Source organism: Mustela nivalis (genome assembly GCF_964662115.1).
Source record: "Mustela nivalis genome assembly, chromosome: 17".
NCBI lineage: Eukaryota > Metazoa > Chordata > Mammalia > Carnivora > Mustelidae > Mustela > Mustela nivalis.
Window position 1 is genome coordinate 35,525,047 of NC_139036.1, and position 25,019 is coordinate 35,550,065.

The window sequence follows — 25,019 nt, forward strand, 5'->3', positions numbered from 1 at the left end:
TAGCAAACTTCAAAGACATTTTGCAACGGATGCCTCCCTTGTGCCCCCACATCGCAGGCAAGGAACCTCAACAAACGCGGACTGAAAAGTCATCCCCAGGCTTCCAAACTAGCACGGGGAAAGCTGAGGAGTCACCCCTCTAGCCTAACAAGTAAAAAAGCGAAAGAAACTGGGAAATCAACAACTCTTTAGGTCCGTAGGAGAAGATCACAAAGCCAACCTGCCCACCCGCCCACCCACACTGGATGGACAAACACGTGACTGTAGAGAAGCAGCACTTAGGGACTTAGGGGAACAGAAATCTCCATGAGAACCAGCGCTGGGAAAGGAAAACCTGAGTCCTCCTGGGTGAATTGCAGGAGACTCCTTGTGGACAAGCGTGAGGGGCAAAAACTCCTCGGAGACAAACCCCACACTTGTGCAAGCGTTCCTAAACAGATGCTCCGCCAGGCTCTTATGAGGGAACCTCAGAGGAAAAATCCTCTCCTACTTCCGTTAGGGGGAGGGTCAAAGGAACCATTTCCGAAGATGCCCGAGTGTTTGGTTCTTCTTGTTAAGCTCTGCCCTCAGGAAAAACTAGTTAACTAAAGCCTGATTTGCTGGAATTTTATCAGAGGCTAACTGCCCTGGGTGATGGGAAAAACAACCCAGCACCAGCCATCTCTAGCTTTCCATTGAGGGAAGAGGGGCGGAACGTGCTAGTGCAGGCCACTCTAGCCCTCCTGTTCCACCAACACGGAGGGGGAAGCTGAGAATCACGTGTGAAGTTCATAGTCCACTAAAAGACTGAGACCTAGCCATAGGATTATAAAACATGTCCGCTCCCCACCACAGGCCTCAAGGCCTATTTACTGCAATTCCCTTTACCCAGGATATCATGTCCAGCCATCAACAAAAATGACAAGGCAGCTAGACCCCCATTCAAATTAGAAATGTCTACTTTGGGGCACCTGGGTGGCTCAGGGGGTTAAGCCTCTGCCTTCCGCTCAGGTCATGATCTCAGGGTCCTGGGATCGAGCCCCACGTTGGGCTCTCTGCTCGGTGGGGAGTCTGCTTCCCCCTCTCCCTCTGCCTGCTTGTGAGCTCTGTCTGTCAAATAAATAAATAAAATCTTAAAAAAAATAAAAATAAAAATGTCTACCTGAGAAAGATCTTATTGAGAGAACAAAGCCCACACACTCACACAGACTGGGAGAAATATTTGGAAGACACAGGGGGTAAAGGATTGTTATCCAAAAATATCCAAAAAACTCTTAAAATATAACAAGACAAAAAATCCAATTGAAAAGTAGGCGGAGGGGCACCTGGGTGGCTCAGTCACTAAGCCTCTGCCTTTGGCTCAGGTCATGATCTCAGGGTCCTGGGATGGAGCCCTGGGTTGGTCCGCCTGCTCAGTGGGGAGCCTGCTTCTCCCTCTCCACCATGCTTATGCTCTCTCTCACTATCTCTGTCACTATCTCTCAAATAAGTAAATAAAAATCTTAAAAAAAAAATAGGCTGAAAACCTTAGCGAATACCTCACTGAAAAATGATACAGAGATTGTAAATAAGCATCTACAAAGATACCCCACATCAGATGTAATCAGGGAATTGCAAATTAAAGCCACAACGAGACAGCCCAATAGAGGTAACATGACGACATAGCATGGCTTCAACTCAGAACACCGCTGACCCCAAATGCTGGTGAGAATACAGACCTATAGAAACTCATTCATTGCTGGTGGGAAGGCAAAATGGTAGAGTCACTTCAAAAGACAGTTTGGGGGGCGCCTGGGTGGCTCAGTGGGTTAAGCCGCTGCCTTCGGCTCGGGTCATAATCTCAGGGTCCTGGGATCGAGTCCCGCATCGGGCTCTCTGCTCAGCAGGGAGCCTGCTTCCTCCTCTCTCTCTCTCTGCCTGCCTCTCTGCCTACTTGTGATCTCTCTCTGTCAAATAAATAAATAAAATCTTAAAAAAAAAAAAAAAGACAGTTTGGTTGTTTCTTACAAAATTAAACATACTCTTGTCATACAACCCAGCAGTCATGCCCCTTAGTATCTACCTAAAGGAGTTAAGGACTCATGTATACACAAAAAATTGCACATACATGCTTATAGCAGCTTTATTCAAACTTGCCAAAATTTGGAAACAACCAAAATGATGTTCAGTAGGTAAATGGATAAACTGGGGGAAGCTCAGAAAATGGAGTACTGGTCAATGTGCAAAAGAAATGATATATCACGGGGTGCCTGGGTGGCTCAGTGGGTTAAAGCCTCTGCCTTCGGCTTAGGTCATGGATCCCAGGGTCCTGGGATCGAGACCCATATCAGGCTCTCTGCTCGGCGGGGAGCCTGCTTCCCCCTCTCCCTCTGCCTGCTTGTGATCTCTGTCTGTCAAATAAATAAATAAAATCTTAAAAAAAAAAAAAAAAGAAATGATATATCAAGCCATGCAAAGACACGAGGGAAGTTTAAATGTACATTAGTAAGTGAAAGAAGCCAATCTAAAAAGACTACAATATGGCATGATTGCCACTAGATGATATTTTTTAAAAGGCAAAACTATCCACACAATAAAATCATCAGAGATTAACAAGGGCTGGGGTGGGGGTGAATAAGGTGGAGCACATAGAATTTTAGGGCAGTAAATATATTCTTCATGACACTGTACTATAAGGGTGAATGCATATCCTTATGCATTTGTCCAAACCCATACAATGTACAACACCAAGAGTGGACCGTGATGTGAACTGTGGGCTCTGGGTGATGTCAGCGTGGGTTTATCAGCTCTAACAAATTTCTTCTTTGGTGGAGGACGTGGACAATAGGGAAGGTTGTGCACGTGCAGGAGCTGAGAATAAGTGAGCAAATGCTATACCTTCTCAATTTTGCTGTGACCCAATAATTGCTCTAAAAAATAAAGTTTAGGGGCTCCTGGGTGGCTCAGTAGGTTAAGTATCTGCCTTTGGCTCAGGTCATGATCCCAGAGACCTGGGATCGAGCCCTGCATCGGGCTCCCTGCTCAGTGGGAAGCCTGCTTCTCCCTCCCCTACTCCCCCTGCTGTGTTCCCTCTCTCGCTGTGTCTCTCTTTTAAATAAATAAATAAAATATTTAAAAATAAATTAATAAAGTTTATTTTTTAACAAGTCACACTCAACTCAAGGCCATTCTTTTTTACATCCTTTATCTGAAGAAATCAAACCCGGCAATTGCTTTAGTGACAGTGGGGCCCTTCAATCATTTAGAACCAGGTGTTTCCATGGTTCAGATGATGCACACCGGTGGCTTGAGGCTCGTTCTGTGGTCTCACCTTTCACCTTCACACCTGTGCATCAAGCCTCACACAAACATTCGCTTGTTTGCAATTAGTCAAACTATGCTTAGGGTTTTCCTTTTGTTTTTGTTTCTTTTTCTTTTTTCTGCTTCTTCCCTGGAGAAATGTGTTTTTTGAAGTCATAGTTCCTAACTCATTGACGTGGGAAATGATACACTGATTTTACCATGCCTGAGATCATAAGAAAAAATACATAAAATCAGAAAGTATACTTTGTCCTTTGTTGGTGACAAATTTTTTTCTGATGTTAAGGAATCCCTGTGAAAATCAAAACCTATTTGGAAAAAATTATAATCAATATAACAGAATATAACGAGGAACAATGTTAATACCTAAGAACAGAGTAATATAAGTAAATAGGATGTGATGACTGATTAAGCTGTTTTTTGACAATAATGGTTATGAGGAATTCCTATGATACAGTACATGAAAAGCATATATGCTTTTCATTTTTTATTTTTTTCATTTACTGTGTATATATTTTCACTATATATTTATTCATTGTGTATATGTAGTTATTCATTTACTACATATATTCATTTACTATATCTAATATATATTTACTATATAATATATATTTTTTTCATTCACTCAGCAAACCCATACCACTGAGCACCTGAGTATACTCAGGTACTGGTCCCAATTCAGAACACCTGCGTACCCACTGGTATTACTGGGAATCAGCAATAAATAAAACAGACCTGAGCTCTGAATCTATGGTGCTTACAATCAACCTCAATGGTTCTCAAAGTGTCATCTGTGAATCGTTAGTATCAACATCACCTGGAACTTGTGAGAAATGCAAAATTTGGAACCCGTAACCAAGACCTACTCTATCAGAAATTTGGGAGATGGAGCTCACGAGCCTGAGCTTGAACAAGCCTCTCAGGTGATGCTGCTGCAAGCTCAATTTGGGAATCACTGGTCCAGCAGAAAAGACAAACATTAAATGAAGCTATTCATGGTAATCAAATCAAGTATCCTAAGAGAAGAATAAGAAATAATAAGGGAGGATACCGAGCTGGAGATAAGGCGGTTGCTTCTTTGGGGGTTCAGAGACAGCTTCCCTGAAGAGTTGATGGCATAAAAGTGGACCATGGTAGAGAAGGATGGATAATGGATAGATATGTGATAAAATGAGCATAATAAATTGTTAAGGGTAGAATCTTGGTGGTAGGTATAGAGATGTTTACTGTAAAACTTTTCAACTTTTGAAAATTCTCATTGTAAAATGTTGAAGAAAATGGAGTGTGCTTTCAGGAGTATTACAGATGGTGAAAGGCTGATGATACAGGAACATACTCTATGCTAGTCCATCCTCATTCATCTGTCAAGTAACTGACAACAGTTGAAAACAGGACATTGTGGCTGGAGTATAGTGAGTACAGAGGAAATCGGCACGACAAGGTCAAGAGTAGAGGTGCACAGTTTTGACCATATAGGGTTGGATCAGAAGGGCCATATCAAGGTTAATTTTTACAATGTATCACTAGTTCCCACGTTTTATTGCTGAGTAGTATTGAATTATATGAGCGTACCAGTTTGCTTCTTCAGGCTCCTACGGATACACATTTGGATTGCTTCCAGTCTCTGATTATTATAAATAAAGCTGCTATGAACACTTATATCCAAGGCTTTAGTGGATGTGTGATTTCGTTTCCCTTGGACTATCATTGCTGAGTCATAGAACAGATCAATCTAAGAAACCGCTGAGCAGCTTTCGGAAGCCGGTGTGCCGTTTTATGCCTCCACCAACAATGTTTAAGATTCTGGTTGCTCCATATACATGCCAAAGTTTTCATTTTAATCGTGCTACTGAGTATATAATGATATTTCGTTTGCATTTTCTTGATGACTAAGGATGTTGGACGGTTTCTCGCGTGTTCCTTGACCACTAGAGTAACTTCTTTTGTGAGGTGTCTCTTTAATCTTCTGCTGTTTAAAGATTTATTTATTTTAGAGAAAGCAAGCGAGAGAGAGAGAGAGAGAATAAGTGCAGGGAGTGGGGTGGCATTGGGGGGCAGAGGGAGAGTCCCAAGCAGACTCTATACTGAGCCCAGCATGAGGCTCTATCCCAGGATTCTGAGATCATGACCTGAGCAGAAACCAAGAGTCAGATGCTTAACTGAAGGTGCCACCCAGGAGCCCCTCTTGTGCTCTTTTTAATCGGGCTCTTTTTCTTTATCGATGAGTTGTAGGACTTCTTTACATATTCTAGATATAAGTCCTTTATCAAATATTTGATAAATAATATGACTATTTTCACCCAATCTATGCCCTGCCCATTTGTTTCCTTGATGTGCAAAGGTTTTTCATTTTGATGAAGTTCAATTCATCAATATATTCTTTTTAGTTACTGTGTTTTCTGTATTATTTGCTAAGGGGGAAAAATTGGCTTTCTCAAAGTTGTGAAGATACTGTTCTAGGTGTTATTTGAAAAGTTTTCTAGGCAATAGCTTTTATGTGTAGGTATGTGTTACATGTCAAATAAATTGTATTATATGACGTAAAGTATGTGTTGAGTTTCATGCAGACATCCAGTTGCCCCAGTACCATTTATGAGAACACTTTCATTACCCATTGAACTGCTAGAGCACCTTTGTATTTTTCCATATATATGTGAGCCGATTGCTAGACCTTCTATTCTACTTCATAGATATATATAAATATATCTTTTTGACACTATCAAATTTCCTTGATTATATGAGCTTTTTTGGTAAATCTTAAAATCAGATGGCACAAGTAATTCAAATTTTCCTTCCCAAGACTTTTTAGAACTTTTTATATTCTAGGGACCTGTACATTCCCATGTGAACTTTAAGGGGAAAAAAAAAATCATTAAATTTTTCTTTGTGGAAAAATTTTAAAGTTTAAACTCAGTTTCTCAGATATAGACTCTTCCAATTTAAAAAAAAATTTCTTCTAATGGCAGCTCTAGTACATTGTGCTTTTCAAATAACTTTTTTTTCCATTTCATCTAAGTTGCTGAATTTATTGCCATAAGTATTTTCTTATGCTAACCTTCCTCTTATTATCCTTTTAATGTTTCTAGGATTTGTGATGATGTCTTATCTTTCATTTCTGACATTGGTAGTTTATGTTTCTATCATTTTTTTCTTAATCAATCTTGTTATGCTTTATCAATCTTATTAAACTTTTCAAGGAATAATTTTTTTTATTTTGTTGATATTCGCAATTGCTTGTCCATTATCTATTTTATTGATTTCCACACATATTTTATTAAAGACTTTCTTCCATTTACTTCAAATTTAACTAGCTTTCTCTTTTCTAGGTTCTTAAAGTGGGATCACAGATCATTGACTTTATACTTTCTTCATTCCAATATGTTCATTTAAAATTTATATTTCCCTCAGCTTACCACAAATTTTGACTTACCGAGTTTTCATTTTTATTCTTTCAAAATATATTCTGATTTCCCTAATCATTTCTTATTTGATCTATAGGTTATTCTATAGTGAGTTGTTTAATTTCCAAATATTTGAGGATTTTTCAGATATCTTTCTGTTATGGATTCCAATTTAATACCATTATGCTAAGAAAATATTCTAAGTATTATTTTGCTCCTTTAAAACATGCTGAGTTTTTTTCCTATGGCCTAGCATATAGTCTATCTTACTAGGCATTTGATGTACATGTGACCAAGAAGATTAATTTCTCACTCATTTATCACTGGTCAGTTAAGTCTTGGTCACACATCATTATCATGCTGAGACCCAGCTTGGTGAGACAGCCTCCATCGAGGGCATTGTTGGTCTCATGCCAGAGGAAATGGAAAATATATCAAAGCATCCTCTAGCTCTGAAAAATTCTACCTAGAAAGGATGTGTACTACTTTAGTTAACATTCACTGGCTAAATAAAGGTAATGGGGCTATCTCTGATCTCAACCAGAAAGTGATGTGTAATCCTGCAACAAAGAAGACTGATGCTTATATCAATGCTTACCACATATAATCCATGCCAAAGACATGGTTGTCTTAAATGACTTGTTGATACTATCTCCAAATATTTTCCCAACCTCTTACCTTCTCTGCGTTCCCAGTGCCCACACTGTTTTCTAAACCAGTGTCATGGTCCATCTGGACAGCTGCAAGAAAGCTCTTAATAGATCTACCTACGTCCATGCTGGCTCCTGGACAGCAGTTAGAATGCCAACAAAAATCTGAGCACACCACATACATTCTATTCGCATCAAATCCATCACTATCCACCAGCTCCTGCTTTTAAAACTTCTCAATAGCTTCCCATCACACTTCAGTTAAAAGGTAATTTTTCCTGTGGTCCACAAGACCTTGCAGAGCTCGGCTTCTGTCTACCTTATCTCTAACCACTCCTGCTCTCACACAGCAGCTGCGTGGCTCTCAGTGCCTTGAATGCACCGAGATCTTCATGGCAACAAGGACTTTGCACATGCTGTTCCTGTGACCTGGAAGGTCCTTTCCTCCGCTTTCACACAGCTCACTTTCACATCCATGTTAGGCTCCCCAATTTCCCTTCTTCTTGAGCATATTTTTACATTATTCACACCAGCTAACATGTTTGAAATTCTGTATTTATTTGCATGGTCACTTTTTGGTTTTCTTCATGGACCATAGCATTGAATTAATCCCATTCCTCAGTCCAGGAGTACAACTCTCTATGGTCCATGCCAGCCAATGATTTTGTTTACTTTTATCCTTCATCGTTTTTTTCATTCATTCCCCCTCCTTCCCTTGACTCCCTAACTCTAGTCCATTCTAAGGGTGTCTCTTCAATTTTTCCTACATATATTATTTTATACAAAGACACACATAACACCTTACGTGCGTTCTGATAATTGCCTTCCTCACTCAGTGTTAAATGTCAGAGCTATGTCTCTTGCTGTGGACTAACAAACCCTCTATTTGTGGCTCACCCTTTGTGGTATTATCACTATTTTATGGATGAAGAAAACAAAGAAAACAAAGCGAAGCTAAGTTAGTATCTTTAACCCACTGAGTCACCCAGGTGCCCCAAGCTGAGTTAGTATCTTAAGCCTTCAAAGGTAGGGCTTCAGAGATGGGAAACAGAGTCCAGCTTTGCTTCCCATCAATGTCAGCGGTCCCTTCCTATCAAGTCCCCTTTGCTTTCACCTTATCCTTATTAGAGATACAGAAATGATGCCGAAATGTGGCATCAGAGCGTTCAGGTGGCCCGCCCAAGTGGTAGACGTAGACCTCAAATTGACTACCTTCTTGTTCTTCCACAGCTCTCCTTGGTGACCAGCTCATGATCATGTTTCCTCGCACACTGAATTCAAGGTCTTGTTTTATGCTCTGATGTTAGATTCCAAGCTTCATTTTTCCCCTCCAGAAACCAAATGCAGAAACTTACTGACAACCCCAAGCCCTGTGCCAGCACTCTGCTTTGTGCAAAGCTTTCCTGTTTGCCCAGCCTCAAACCAACTATTCGGACTTGGCAAAGCTGTTTACTTTCAAGCTTTCATTGTCAATAGATCAAGTAGAAACATTGATAACTCAATGAAGCTCCGGGCAGCCTGCCCGTCAGGAACATCAACACGATCCATTTCTATGTACACGAAGATTTACCCCTGGAACCTAAGCAAATGGGAATTCCTGATTTTGATCCAGAATGAATATTAGTATTGTCCAGCCCCACACTTGCCAGGGCGGCGAGGAAGCTGTGCAAACATCTATCTTGGCTAAAATAGCCTTTTGGACCTTGCAGGGCACTAATGGGTTTAGGGCTTTGATAGGCACAAAAGAATAGCTTATGGGGACTGGAGCTGAGATTCTCCAGTGGCGGGTGAGGGAAGCTACAGCTTTCCCTCCCTTGACAATGAATTATCGAGTGTCTGCTGTATGGCAGGCACTGTGTTAGAAATGAGGGATGTTTGGGACGGAATACAGAGGCCCTTTGCTCCACATTGTCACAGTCTAGTGGGAGAAATGAGTAATACAAGTGGAGAAGACAAGCAACCACGGCCCTGCTGTAAAATCCCCGCCAGTGAGTAAGATCCGTGTCCTGCCTGATAAGGGAAGCCCCACAGAGGGACACAGAAGAGTTACTATTCCTGAAGGCCACTTCAATAGGTTCTGACACTTCCACAAGCCAAACCGAAGCAGATCTCAAAGCTGGAGCAGGCGTGGGACTGACATTGAATGTGGATGCTGCCTGGATCAGACATTCTGGAAATTAACCCGCAGTGGATAGCAGAAAACACATTAAAGCCTCCTCTTCCTCAACTGTCTCATCTACAGAACTAACACATTCGGGTTACTCCTTTTGCAACTTAGGAAGACACCTGAGAAGACTCATCAAGGAGTATTACATAGACCTAAGATGGTACATATGTCTATCTCATTATTATAAATATAATATATAATAATATATTAATATATAATATAATAATATTATTTATTATGGTTTCTGTCAGGTGTTTTAGGGCATGTTCCTCTTTGCCCTGATCCTCTTATAAATATTAGTGTCACTTGCTGCTGCTTCTCTGTCCCTGCCCACTTTTTCTATTAGGTTTTAATCATGTCTTCCACAGAGAAGGCCAAATTTTGAAATTAGGGATATAATACAAGTTTTTGCTAGATAACTGTTAACATATTTACCCTAGCAATTTATTTTTTAATGGAACATTGTGTTTTAGAAACACGATACACCTTTCGGGCTTCAAGATTTATACTCTTTTGATTATTACACTTTTACAATTCTCAGCCTCCTTAGAACACATAGCTACCTCTTCTAGAGGAAACTAAATTAAACACTGCTATGTGGAACCAAGGTTGCTGTCTGCGGTTGCCTACATTATTACAGGGGATGCTAGTCACATCATCATCTGATGAAAGAAACCTTGCAGTTGTGCAGTGCACAACCTGGGCAACTGTTAGACATGATGGCCTACTTTAGTGGAACTCTGCTATAAAATTAAGGGACTCAGCATGATGATATCTAATGAAGAGACTGAATGTGATGAGAGCTAAGATTTCTTCCTGTTCTGGTGTGTCTGATGCTAGGAATTCTACACACTTGAAATAAACAGCTTATGACTTTGTCTTACACCCCCAATCTAGAAGACTGAGGAGCACTCAGACAGAATCGGTCATGAGACGAAGGGCCAGGTGTAAGACTGAGCTGCCCCTGTGTTGCCTAAGAGTCTGCATAGGTCTTTAGCCAATTCCTGATGTCAGCAGCCAAATAAGAAGTAAGTACCAATAAGACAAGGTCAGTGGTCTGGTTTTGGCATTGGGAAAACCCAGTGGCATAAGTGAAGTGGGTAAGTAAGAGGTGGAATATTCCTCTCAGCAGCAGTAGTCCCAAGCTATTGTTGCAACTGGATTATGTTTCTGCCTCTCTCCCTGGACTGGCCACAGTGAGCACAGAACTCTTTATCTCATGCCACCATCTTCCCCCTGTCTGGATCTTTCCTCTAGATCTACAGTGGACATTGGCTTATTAAGCGTCAAGGAATCTAACAATGAATAAACTGATCTCATTTTGCTTAGTCACTGTTTCCAACAAAATATGGCCACACGATACCTTTTTCACAGGCCATGTATTAGTATTTAATAAAACCTCCAAGAAATAGCCCAGCGCCATTACTCCAAGCACCAACTTTACTGCCATGGAGCTGCCAGTTCCTACAAATGGGCTGCATAGAGGTACAATGGGATTCATGGACGGAGGACTCGAATTGCTAGAAATGATGGCTTTTGTTTACTCCATGCATCAAAACACTAATGGTCAGAAGTCCGGCTGCAATGAAAGGACGCAAGTCAGAGTTGCAGGAAGTGGCTCCCGAGCTCCGGGCCCCCTCGCTGGCTCCTCCCCATCCCTTTCCAATCCAAGTCGGGCTTCCAGCCAAAATCACCCCATCCAGGGCTGCACCTTTCCTATGTGTGAAGATACAAGAATTTTCAGCACTCCTTGAAAGGGATAGAGGCAGACAGAGTGACATAGTTACACCACTTTCCTTTAGTAACTTTCTTTAGTAACTATGAAATGGCCATTTAGCCATTTTTCCATATCTCTGTTTCCCCTTGCCTGTTCTCCTACACTCGGTTAAACCTGACATTTAATATTAGCCTTTCTAACTCTCAGTCTCATTACCAGGACACTGTTTTCCTTGTCCAAGGCTAAAGTAGTCTCTGCAAGCAATGATATTATTATTATATTATAACTATGTTATAATTATATAATTATATAACTATTATATTATAACTATGTTATAATTATTATAACTATGATTATTATTATTATTATTATCTGTTTATATTGATTGATAGTGTCTATGCCTCTTACCTCTCTTTGAGATCACCCATTTTTCAAGGAGCTGTGAGTGTCTTTGTTCACACCTGACCAAAAGAGGCCAGAAAAGAAAAATCAGGAAAGTGACTTTCTGGGGACCCTAGAATGCTGACAGCTCAGTAGCATCTTAGCAAAATAAAACTGGCTCTTGTCACTCTCTCCTCAAAACTCTTCAAAATCTCTCCAGGGCATAAAGAGCATTTAATAATAATAACAGAGAGCCTTTATTGGAGATTCACTGTGTGAACCTCTGTGCTAAATGTTTTAACGCTGATTCTCACAGCAAACCTACAAAGCAAATATAATTATTAATTTGATTTTATCAAGGAAGAAACTGAGGCTTTAGGCTTTTCTGCAGTTATGAAATTGTACGTGAAGGAACCAACATTCAAACCCAGCAGTCTGACTAATGGTTGGGTTTAACCACTCGGAAACGCTGCCTATTTAAGTCTGGATGTAGTACTAACTCCTTACCTGGTCATATTAAGACCCTTCAAATTTAGGTCTCAAATTATCCCCATACACTTCTCCTGTTTCTCTTATTCGTTCATTCACCAAATATTTACTGAGCCCCTATGATATGCCAGAAACTGAGCTAAACATCGCACAATAGCCACCCAGTCTGGCTCTGCACCAGGAACTACACTTGTCCTGCTTCGTCTGTGAGTTCACATGTGCAGTCACTTTTGTCTGTAATGAGCTTTCCCATCTTCCTTCTCCCTCTCCTTCTGGAAGACTTTCTACATATGCTTTAAAGACTCAGTTCAAGTGCTCTTTTCCCTATGAAGCCTTCTGTAGCTGATTTAGGCACCATGCCTCCTGGACAATTATCGCAGGTAGTACATAATTCCTTTTCACTCTCTAAGTGCCTGTCTCTCTCTCTCTCTCTCTTTCTCTCTCTCTCTCTCTGTCTCCCTATCTCCTACCTACATTCTGCTCTAGAATATAAAGGACCTAATCTATGTCTTCCCAATCTTACTCCTTCCTTGAAGAATGTGTGACATTCAAAAAATATTCTGAAACAGAATCAGTTGGCTATTCTAACCGTGGAGACAACCTAAAGGCTTATAACTGTGATATCCTTTAGACTACATTTTTTTTTAAAGATTTTATTTATTTATTTGACAGACAGAGATCACAAGCAGGCAGAGAGGCAGGCAGAGAGAGGGGAGGAAGCAGGCTCCCCACTGAGCAGAGAGCCCCACGTGGGGCTCGATCCCAGGACTCTGAGATCATGACCCGAACCGAAGGCAGCAGCTTAACCCACTGAGCCACCCAGGAGCCCCTAGACTACATTTTTAAGAGGATTAGTCATGGGAACCCATCTTCAAGGGTCTCCAGTCGAGTTGGGAATGGTGGTACAAAAATGAAAATGCAAAGAAATTTATCAGTGCTACAATAGATGCGCAGGGTGTCAAAGGGGAATAGAAATGAAATTTATCAATGCCTCTTGGAGGAATCTGGAAATACGTCTTACAGGATATGAGGATTGTGCTAAAGCATGGATGGCCAATAGGTCTTAACTACGTTGGCAACAGGGTGAGCACCTTTTAGGACACAAATACCCAGAGACATATGCAAGCAAGGTCTATTCAGACGCCTAGGAGGTGGGTGCCCAAGGAGAATGAAATGGAATTGGGCTACATTGTAAAGACCATGAAAAGGCTTTTTAATTTTTTTCTGCCAAAGTAAAGGTAAAGGGTCTGACCACCCATTTCCAATATGGGAGGAGTGCTCTGCATCAGCAAGGAGCAATGCTCTGACACCAGTCAGGTATCCTACAATTCAACTCAATTCTGACCCTCTCCCTGAAGATACCATCAGTTCCCACAGACAAAGGACTCAGTCCTGCAAGAGTGCCCTCCCACCCTTCAGATGCCAGTTGCAAGCCCAGACAATCACCTATACTTCTGATGAATGGTTATAAATTAGAGGCTCCCATAAACCCATCCTCAGGTTAGGCTGATTTGCTGGGGCAGCACATAGAATTCGGAGAAAGAGCTTCTTACTAGATTGTAGGTTTATTATAAAAGGATATAATTCAGGAACATCCAGATGGAAGAGATACAAAGGGCAAGGTATGGGAAAGGGGTGCAGAGTTCATGCCCTCTCCAGGCGCCCCACTCTCCTGGAACCTTCCTGTACTCACTCTCCAAACCACCTCCCCTTATGTTCTCCTGGAGGCTGCATTGCATAAGTTTGATTGACTAATTCACTGGCCATTGGTGATTGGCTCAACCTTTTGGGTGCTTTCCCAAACCCACCTCATTAGCTTAACCAAAGTCATCTTTGTTGCTCTCCTTAGGACATTCTGAGGGTTTTAGGAGAACTGTACCAGAAATGGGGTCAAAGACCAAATATGTGGTTTTTTTTTTTTAATTATAAATCATAATATCATGAAAGGGAAATTTTATTTCCCTTTCCATTTCCATTTTATGTTTAAGATGGAGTATAGATGTCCAGTTAAAAAGATAACTTCAGCAGTAGAAAAAAGATAGAATTTTTTTTTTAAGATTTTATTTATTTATTTGACAGACAGAGATCACAAGTAGGGAGAGAGGCAGGCAGAGAGAGGGGAAAGCAGGCTCCCTGCTGAGCAGAGAGTCCAAAGCGGGGCTTGATCCCAGGACCCTGAGATCATGACCTGAGCTGAAGGCAGAGACTTTAACCCACTGAGCCATCCAGGCGCCTGAAAAAAAGATAGAATTTTTAGAGTAGATTGAATTTAGTCTCCAGGAGATTGTTATTACTCCTCCCCTCTTTGCACATATAGGTGGTTAAAAAAGAAAAAGAAGAAGAAGAAGAAGAAGAAGAAGAAGAAGAAGAAGAAGAAGAAGAAGAAGAAGAAGAAGAAGAAGGGGAAGGGGAAGGGGAAGGGGAAGGGGAAGGGGAAGGGGAAGGGGAAGGAGAAGGAGAAGAAGAAGAAGAAGAAAAAGAAAAGGCAGGCAGGCAGGCAGGAAGGAAGGAAGGAAGGAAGGAAGGAAGAAATAGGTGGAGAAATCCCCCTGTGTGGAAAAGCACAAAGTCTCTGGCCAAGTGTCCTGCCTTCTGCTTTTCCTGGAGTCTTTGGGTCTAGGTCACTCTCTCTTTCCTCTCATGGTCTCCTCACTTGTTTTGTTTCCCAAAGAAATTTCAGGTTTTCTTTTGCACACCTTCTATTTAAGGAAAGCCTAATCATCCTTATCTGGGTCCCCAAAGATTTCTAAACTTTCCATTCTCAGTATACCAAAATATAAATCCCCTATTCTAAGACATTCTGTATTTGTTAGGATGAGGATTATTTGGCTTGCAAGTGACAGAAACCCAAGTAGCTTATGTAAAAAAAAAGTGAATTCATTTTCTTATGTAATCATCAAGTCCCAGAGTGCTGAATCTGTCCAGGTAAAACTAAGACCAGGATTTCACATTATCATCTGGACTCTGTCTCTTCTCTTCTTGGTTCTACCATTATCTTCACATATACTTCACATATACTTTCTTCATATGGTAACAAGGTGGTGACTAGAAGCCCTAAGTTTATATATTCCTCATAGCCTTGGCCTCAGGGGATCATGTATGCTACTCTCCCTACAAGATACTGCACCAGTCCTTCACAAGGCTGTTCATCAGTATGGTTTGGATTTATGTCCTTAATCCTGGACCAACCTCAGTGTCCAGAGGGGTACGGAGTCTCAGGATCAACCTGCTGGCAGTGACCCAAAGTGGGTTTACATCGGCTTTAGGGAGCCAATTACCTGCTTTTCTTCCCAGCTCCTCATTTAGTGACATCATGTTGGGAGATTGAAGTCAGCAAAGATGGGCAGGTTGGAGACAGAACCGATGCAAATGCAACAAATCAGGACTTTCTCGTTTGGAAAGGCAGACTGTTAGCACACCCTGGGTGCTCATCCTTATTTTAGGTAATAACATATTATAGGGCTGACCTTTCTACCGAGATTACATGGAATATGGAAAGTTCCAAAAACAAAGGTATATATAACAGAACAGACCAAAATAATGCCTGGCATCTATCACATTTAAAACTTTTTCTTTGTTTTCAGTCACAAATGGCAAATCCTACCATTTTTGAGGGGTGAAAGTAAAGTTTTCCATGTCATTTCAAGTGTACATATCCCAGACACCTGCCTATAGTTACTTCAGAAAACAGGAAAAGAGAACTCGGAACAAGACATATCCTTCTCACCTTGGGAGCTCTCTCCCCCAGAAGTGATCTACTAGAAAAGGTGAAAACTCATAGCCATCATCGTACCTAGTAGAAGTATTACCCAACACACTGTGGAAGTTTAAAAAAATTTTTTAAAATACTATGACCAATAGTCACCTTACATCTATTAAATGTGTTATATTTGTAGGCTTTGTTAGCTGGATCAGAGCTAAGCTGGCCATTACGTAGACTAAGGTCATACCTTTCCCCAAGATATCTTAGGATATCCTAACTTTCCAGAAGTTATGGAAATAGTGAAATAGGTATCCAGAAATATCCATTTCTTTAATTGGAGCAGATGGAAAAGACTGTGAAACTTATCTGTAATCATCATTACTTCTGATAGACTGTGTTTTATTTCCCTCCACAACTGGAGAAATAGATGACTCAGAAAACACACACACACACACACACACACACACCATCATAAACTAAGGAGACTGCCAGGGTAAGGCAGATTCACTTCCCTGACTTACGTTACTACATGTGCTCACGTTCACTCTCTGACCAACCCTACCATCCTAAAAGATCATGCCCTGTGGGAAGAAAATAACCATCACATACAAAGATAACGGTCCCTGATATCACAAGCAGCTTTGCTGTTATCCATTTCGATGAAAACTACAAGTGGCGGAGGGTCTGGTGATACAGGGGGGACCTGCAATATACACACCTCCTGGGGACTGCTTTGGGATCGGTAGGCTAGGGAAAACAGCAGTGATGGGGAGAAAAGTAACACAGAGCAAACAAGCAGAGGACCACAGAATATTAAGTAGCAAAACATCTTTGTGCCTCACCAAACACCAGAGGACACAACAGACGAGAGGAGACTTCACTGGTTGCCAAAATTGGAGAGAGTATCAGTAGAGGGAATTTCCTCAAAATTAAGGATCTTCCTGCTAGTCATTGTGTACAGAGTCAGAACCCACAGATTTGGTTTCTTGCTAGAATGTGACCATGGTTGGTTTTAATCACCAGCTAGTGAAGTCTGTGATGCTTGAGTTAAAATGTAATATCATTTAATAGGGTTTAAAGATGGTGAAAACTGCAGAGTGATTTGTCAGATGACTTCCAGTTATCCTAATCATGAAGCTTGATGCTACAAATTCTCTTAATTATGCAACTTTGTGTGCAAAACCCTTCATCACTTGCTCATTTTCCTAGAACGTAAAGGCTTAACTCTGATTTGGCATTATATCCCCGTGGTCAAACCCCTGAATCTCTTTCTAGTCTGTTTTCCTTCTTCTTTCTCCTATATATCCTGAAATGTGGTTTTCTCAGTCTGGGGGTATGTCAAGGAACACAAGGTGTGTATGCCTTCATACTTTTATTTTTTTAATTTTTAAAAAGATTTTCATTTGTTTATTTGACAGAGAGAGAGAGAGAGTGAACGAACAAGCTACCAGAGTGGCAGGCAGAGGGAGTGGGAGAAGCAGACTCCCCGCTGAACAGAGAGCCTGGCACAGGGCTTGATCCCAGGACACCAGAATCATGATCGGAGCCAAAGGCTGACGCCCAACTGACTGAGCCACCCAGGTGACCTGCCTTCATACTTTTAAATATATTCTTCTCTCTACCGGCGATGCTACATAAGTTCTAACCCTCTCAGTGTCGTAATGTGTTTTTCACCCTTTACGAAACAACTCAGTGTTTACCTTTTCTGACCCTGCTTCCTCCTTGTTCACCCTTTTCTGCCTAAACCTGCTTGTAAGTGGTATTAGGCCCTAACATCTCCTCTATCCTCTCAAGTAACCCAACGAGAGTATTTCAAAATGTAATGACATTTTGAACGCAAACACATCTTATTGACTAGATCATGAGTTCCTTGGGAATAGGGATTTCTGTATAATCCTTTTCTTCATTCCTGGAGCCTAGTACAGTATTGGGTGCCTTGTTAGAATTTATAAACACATGGTCAATGTGAATAGCCAACAATATGGCATTCACACTCTCTCTTTTTTTTTTTTTAAGATTTTATTTATTTATTTGACAGACAGAGGTCACAAGTAGGCAGAGAGGCAGGCAGAGAGAGAAGAAGGGAAGCAGGATTCCCGCTGAGCAGAGAGCCTAAGGCAGGGTTCGATCCCAGGACCCTGAGATCATGACCTGAGCCAAAGGCAGAGGCTTTAACCCACTGAGCCACCCAGGCGCCCCAGGCTTTAACCCACTCTTTAAAAAATATTGCAAACTTTACCAAGAAATATTTTTTAAGTTTTATTTTTTTAAATAATGATCACTGTCCAGACTTTTAACATTCATGTTAAATATATATTATTTGCAAGGCCATATGTAAGTAGCTATTATAGGAAAACCAATAAGTTGTTTTGTGTTTTTTTTTAAATCACTATTCATCAAGCAGGAAGGATGTCCTAAAGTGGAATAAAACATGTTACCAAATACTATAATAAATTGCTTCTAGATAAAGGAGACATATTGAATTGCTAATTATAAAGTTCCTGTCAACAGAGCAATGGCCATTCAGGAGATAAATGAGCAGGAAAATATTTCTTCAGTTGCATCAGAAAAATATGACCAAAGAAATACTAGCTGCACCAGAAATTAATCACAATAATTTGCAAATCATTTCAAATACCAAAGGTCCAGTGATTTTTTTTTTTCTCCAAGAAGAATAACATTTTAATGGTGGAAACCTTCCTGTAGCAAAGAGTAATGTTAAAACAGAATTACTTTCTTTTGAAGAAATGGATATCTATTTTTTCAACCCAAGAGTTGAATTCATCATAGGTAGGGTGTTGATGAGACTGTATTGATCTCACTGACATGTAAAAGAGCACAGTGTTAATTTTCAGAAGCATGCCATGCTGAGATTAGAGACCTCCCATACTTATTTGCTGTTGTTATTGTCCATAAATGTTATGACTAAATATTGAATGTGGGAGGAACATGAAATATAGTAAATGGATGGCTCACCGAGATGCTGCTGCTGAATCTTTCACTGACATTAATTCATCAGGATCAAAACCAGATGGAGGCTTGCTAGTCATACCGGATACCCCAAGTGTTATGCTTCTCCAATTTCATCATTGTCAGACTTCCTTGCTAAATTTAAATTAAATGTTTACCAAGCTCTTAGTATAAATAAAGCATTGTGTACAGCATAAAGAGGAAATAAGACATAGCTCTTCCCCTCAAGAGTCAGAGTTCAAAAGAAAAAGATAAATGCATTAACCAGCTCATTCCAATAAATTTATATGAGGTACCCATTGTTTCTAAAGTATTGTAGTAAGATCCATACCAGAGAGGTAAAAATGGCCTCTTTCCTGGAAGCGTGGTTCTGATAGGAAGGACAGCCCCAATTTCTACTACATACTATTCATCCCCTCGGATAAAATTGACATTTTTATCTATAACACTCTTCTTTAAAGTGATTAAGCAAAGAGTTTCTCTTCGTACCGGGAGGTGGAGTCACAGAAGCCAGCACTCTTCAAAGACATGGTGAAACCCACGGAAACAAGAAGCAAGTTCTGTAAGCAGTGCTGCACTCCTCATGCAACTTGGCAAGGCCTTGTAGACTCAGCAGTGATTGTGAGTCTAAGTGACTGGTAATACCTTACAGATAGGCCATTTCCCACGTTAATGTGTTCAATGTCAAATGGTCAATGAAAATCAGGGTAGACTCACCTGTACTACAAACTCACAAAGCTTAATGTGGCAAAACATATTAATATGTACATCAGCTGTGTTTGTGAGCATAGGGTAGGCTGAACTCTAGTAACATTTGTCCTTAAATCTCTGTGGCTTAATGTAATAAAGATACACTGCTTACTCACGTAAATTCTTTTTTTTTTTTTTTTGACTATTTAAATTTTTTTATTAACATACAATGTATTATTACCCCCAGGGGTACAGGTCTGTGAATTGCCAGGCTTACACTTCACAGCACTCACCATAGCACATACCTTCCCCAATGTCTATAACCCATGTAAATTCTGATTTAAGTTGAAAGATAAGATCTTTAAAGAAACTGCCCTGCTTGAAGTGATTCTTTGATTCTGGCTGGTTTTGTTTGTTTGTTTGTTTGTTTTTAAGATTTATTTATTTATTTATTTGAGAGAGAGAGAATGAGCACGGGGAAGGGCAGAGAGAGAGGGAGAGAAATTTTAGCAGACTCCTCACTGAGCTTGGAGCCCAATGTGGGGCTTCATCTAATGATCCTGAGATCATGACCTGACCTGAGACCAAGAGTTGGATGCTTAACTGACTGCACCACCCAGAGGCACCAATTCTGACTGTTGTGTATTTCTTAGGCTGCCATATCTATGTGTTACTTCTGTGGGAAAAAGAGAAATGAGGAATTGAGCACTGAGTCTTAAAAGTTTCATCTTGATAGTAACATGAGTCATTTTCCCCATATTCCATCAGCAAAGAACCACATGGCCCTGCCTGAAGTCAGGGGGACTGAGGACTACAGAACAGTCCATGCTTATTCAATAATCAGTGACTATTTGCACCATAGGTAATGCCAATTCCAGAAAGAGATGGGGGCCCTTGTTCACAGCTAAGAGAAGAGAGTGGCAGACAACTGTTGAAAGAGAGCACAGACCATGTGGGACAAGTGAAGATAAGCAGAAATTTGCCTCAGATCCTGGGAATTCTTGCACAGCTGGAAGACAAGAGAAAGGGCCAGGGATCCATCCACAAGATCAATACGGATAATGGCTAGAGTTCAGATAAATGGTTAATGGCTAGAGTACAGATAAATCTCTCAGCCAAATTAAAGAACAAGTAACTTAAAAAAACAGGCACAATGGTACTTGTAAAACAAAATTTAAGGTGCTGGGTGGTCAAAATTTCATTAAGGGGATGCCTGGGTGGCTCAGTGGGTTGAGCCACTGCTGTCGGCTCGGATCTGATCTCAGGGTCCTGGGTTCGAGCCCCGCATCGGGCTCTCTGCTTAGCGGGGAGCCTGCTTCCCTCCCTCTCTCTCTGCCTACTTGTGATCTCTCTCTGTCAAATGAATAAATAAAATCCTAAAAATTTTTTTTTTTCATTGAGATTTGATTGCTCCAAACCAAGAAGCCCATCGGAGGGTCCACCCAGGAACTGAATTCTATGTTACTCAGATGATTCATACGTAGCCAGTCCATGGATCCCATTTTGAGAAACACTGCCATGTTAGAATTGGCACCAAAAGTAAAGCAGAATACAAAGAAGAAAAACACCAGTTTTGTTAAATTTTGTAAAATTGGGAAATACTAGTACTGAATGGGGGCTCATGACCTGATGCAAAGGCAGTCTAGTGGCTTAACCGACTGAGCCACCCAGGTGTCCCCTTCTCTTTCTTTCTTTCTTCTTCTTCTTCTTTTTTTAAGATTTTATTTTTTTTAAAGATTTTAAAGATTTTTTTTTTTTTTAAGATTTTATTTATTTACTTAACAGGCAGAGATCGAAAGTAGGCAGAGAGGCAGGCAGAGAGAGGGGAAGGGAAGCAGGCTCCCTGCCAAGCAGAGAGCCTGACTCGGGGCTTGATTCCAGGACCCTGAGATCATGACCCGAGCCGAAGGCAGAGGCTTAACCCACTGAGCCACCCAGGCGCCCCACCCTAAATTTTTTTGAAACAGAACAGATAACCACGGATCAAGAGGCTCCAGGAAGTGAATTTACAACCCACGTAAGCGGTGCTCTGATAGAGTTCAGAATATCGTGAAAAGCGCAGGATCCTGAGACTATTTTTCCTGAAAAATCACCTCTTTTAGCCCCCGTATAACACAGGACATGCAACTCAGGCAATTCAAGGGAGAACATGAAGATATTAATATTGACAGAGCATTTTCTCTACACCAAACACTTCATGGATTCCTTGTACCCACCTCATTAGCTCTGGGCTGAGCTTCCTGGTAGAAAGCTTAGAGCTCTACCTTTGTGCACAATCCACATCACCTTTGGACACTGATCCAACTCGGCTTTCTATGATACACGGTGAGCAAAAAGTGTCGGTGGCACCAGAGGAGGAAGGCTACTCAGGCACCAGAGGAAGAGGACCTCACAGTGTGCTTGAAGTTACGAAAAGCGGTTTCAGACCTGACTCGAAGCCAGGGTAGACACCTGGGCATGAATCCATGACAGCTTCATCAGTCTTCCCTGAGCCAGGCAGTAAACACACAGGCAACCAGATAGACCCTCGTAAACATTCTAGAAATTCCTTTCAGGCTAAAAATAAAAAGGAACACAGCCTAAGGAGGAAACCCATGGATGAGAGTTGGCGATGGAAGTCATTTCCCCAACTAAACATGAAGGATCTGGAGGAAATGAGCGATCACCCCTCCCTCATAGTAGTTATACATTATGTGAGTACATAAATTTATTTTAATAGAGCTGGCCCAAGTTACATGTCAGACAGCCTCTTTTAGAATTACCCATAGCACATTCTCTGGCAATTTTTGGTCATTTAAAGCTAGATTGAAAGTTGGAAAACAAATCACTTTACCCTAATGGAAATTTTATTGACTTTGGAATTAAACAATTCTGAGTGTGACTCTACATGGAGAAGCTTATTGGAATGACAACTAAAAACTGGGGATTATCTCCAGGATGACCGTTCCCACATTGCAAGTTGTTGGAAAACACATAGCTCAGGGACTTAACATACTTAATAAGGCCTATCCATTATTGCTCTCACGGAAAAAAAACAAAATTTGGAAACAAATTACTGACTGATAAAGTGGGGTGACACAATTCAGCAACCAAATGTAAGATGAGCGATTTTTCTGATTTTAATTTATAACTGACTCCGGGAGCAAACCAAAGGAAGAATCCCCAATATTTTTTGTAATGGGAATGAACACAGTGGGTACATTACCAACAAGGGAATAAGGACCAGCCTTCAGGGGCACGTCTTGAAGAGCACCATTATTTTGGATGCCTCAGCATCCAAAACAGCAGTCTTTGATTTCCAACACATCAGGAAGGGTCACCCCTCCCCTCCCTTCAGAACTTCCCCTTGGGCCTCTGGTTGCCCATTTTTAACCTTTGGGAACGAAAAAGAAAGGGAACAGGCATAGATATAGAGACCTGAGGTTTCCGGAGTCCCTCCCACAAAAGATAGTCTTTTTCTTTATTCTCTCCATTGCATAGCAAATATATTTCCTCCTTTTATTTCACCCTTTTGCTATATACCTGTCTGAGGGATCCATGGGCTTAATAAAATAGCCCTAAAACAACGTAAAAAAAAAAAAAAAAAAAACAGAGCCGGGCTACAATGGAGTTGTAGGAAGCAAAGTCCGGCTGGCTTTGAGGGATTCCTGGAGCTATTTTTCTTCTTGGTACCTCTGGTACTCCCTCTTGTCTGTGAACCCTTGGACCCCTGTGGCCAGCCCGACCCAATATTTTATTTCAGTGTTTCACAAGGGGGTCCAGATTTTTTTCAGGGCTCTGATCATCTTAATGAGTCGAATTTCCTGGCTTTCCCATAAGTTCGTCTTCCTCTCTCATGCACTTTTTACGAAAAGGCAGCATGCGTCATCCTAGAGTGTTGGGGTGAAGCCCAGTTTCCCTGTGTGGCCCCAATACTTGGAACTGGATTTTTCCCAGGTAACCAGTGTTTGGGAAGAGCGTGCTGAGGGGCAGGAGGAAGAGGAGAGTGGTCTGCAAGGCTGAGGTTCTGGGTTCTAACCCTTTCCCTGCAAGTATCTCCTTTGTTTCATTTAGAAAACATCTGTGGTAGGACGCCTGGGTGACTCGGTCAGTTAAACATCTGCCTTCAGCTCAGGTCATGATCCCGGGATCCTGGGATCGAGCCCCACATCGGGCTCTCTGCTCCGCGGGAGTCTGCTTCTCCCTCTCCCTCTGCCCTCCCCCAACCCTCACTCTTGCTCTCTTCCAAGAACTCTCTCTCAAATAAATAAATAAAATCTTAAAGAAAAGAGAAAGAAAGAAAGAAACAAACAAACAAGATGGGATCAGGAGGGAGACAAACCATAAGAGACTCTTAATCTCAGGAAACAAACTGAGGGTTGCTGGGGGGTGGTGGAGGGAGGGATAGGGTGGCTGGATGATGGACGTTGGGGAAGGTATGTGCTATGGTGAGTGCTGTGAAATGTGTAAGCCTGATGATTCACAGACCTGTACCCCTGGGGCAAATAACACATATATGTTAATGAAATTAAAAAAATAAAAAAAAATGAAAAAACCAAAGAAAAAAATGTCTCTAGAGTGCTTGTCCCTTGCCAGTTGCCGTGCTGCTGCCCATGTGCACCGCTTGCCATGCCCTCCGTTGTCTGTAACGTGAAATGGTCAGGCTGGAAAATCTCTCAGGTGTTTTCCAGATCTTCCATTACCAGCTGCAGAACGAGTCATGAGGATGGTCAAACTTGGCATGGTGCTGCTTGTTTAGAAGTGGGTCTGTATTTAAAACTGTTTTGTTTTTTAAGATGTTATTTAATTATTAGAGAGATGGAGAAAGAGCCCAAGTAGGTAGAGCAGCAGGCAGAGGGAGAGGAAGATGCAGGCTCTCCGCTGAGCAGAGACCCCGATGCAGGGCTGGATCCCAGGACCCTGAGATCATGACCTGAGCGAAAGGCAACAGCTCAACCAACTGAGCCACCCAGGCACCCCTAGAAGTGGGTCTGTGTTTATTTGCTAGTGTGAGAAGCTGTGGAGGACAGGTTTGGAAAGAGTGGGACAGAGATAAAGAGAGGTAAATTAGAATCTCCGATTCCTACCCCACCCCTCCCTTCTCTACTTCATTTTCTACTGACACACTGAGTCTACCCTAGGGGCGGAAGTAGAGTCCTTACTGTTGTCATGTGACATCTGATAATGTAGGCAAAGAGGCTTACGAGCCTGCTTCCTTCTTTTAACTGGAATATCCCACAGCGTTATGAATAGAGGGTGAGCTTAGGGCACTGAATTATCCTTTGGAATGATTTGTGATCCTCATTTTCTCTGCCATTAACTTAACTCAGGCTCTTATCAGCTCATTCCTATATTAATACAACAGAGGAATTTAGCTGGGCTTCCTGCCTCATTTCCTTTTACTGTCCCCACTCTGACTAATCCACAGTGTGTTTCTGCTTTTACCTTTTAATGCCAAACTCACAACCCTTCACTGGATCCTTGTTTAACTCCCATTCCTGGACCATCCTTTGCCCTTTGGGTCCCCACTGGAGGCAAGCCCTCCACTGCACACTTTCTACCTAAAGCTGGAAGGTCATCTCCAACCTCCTCC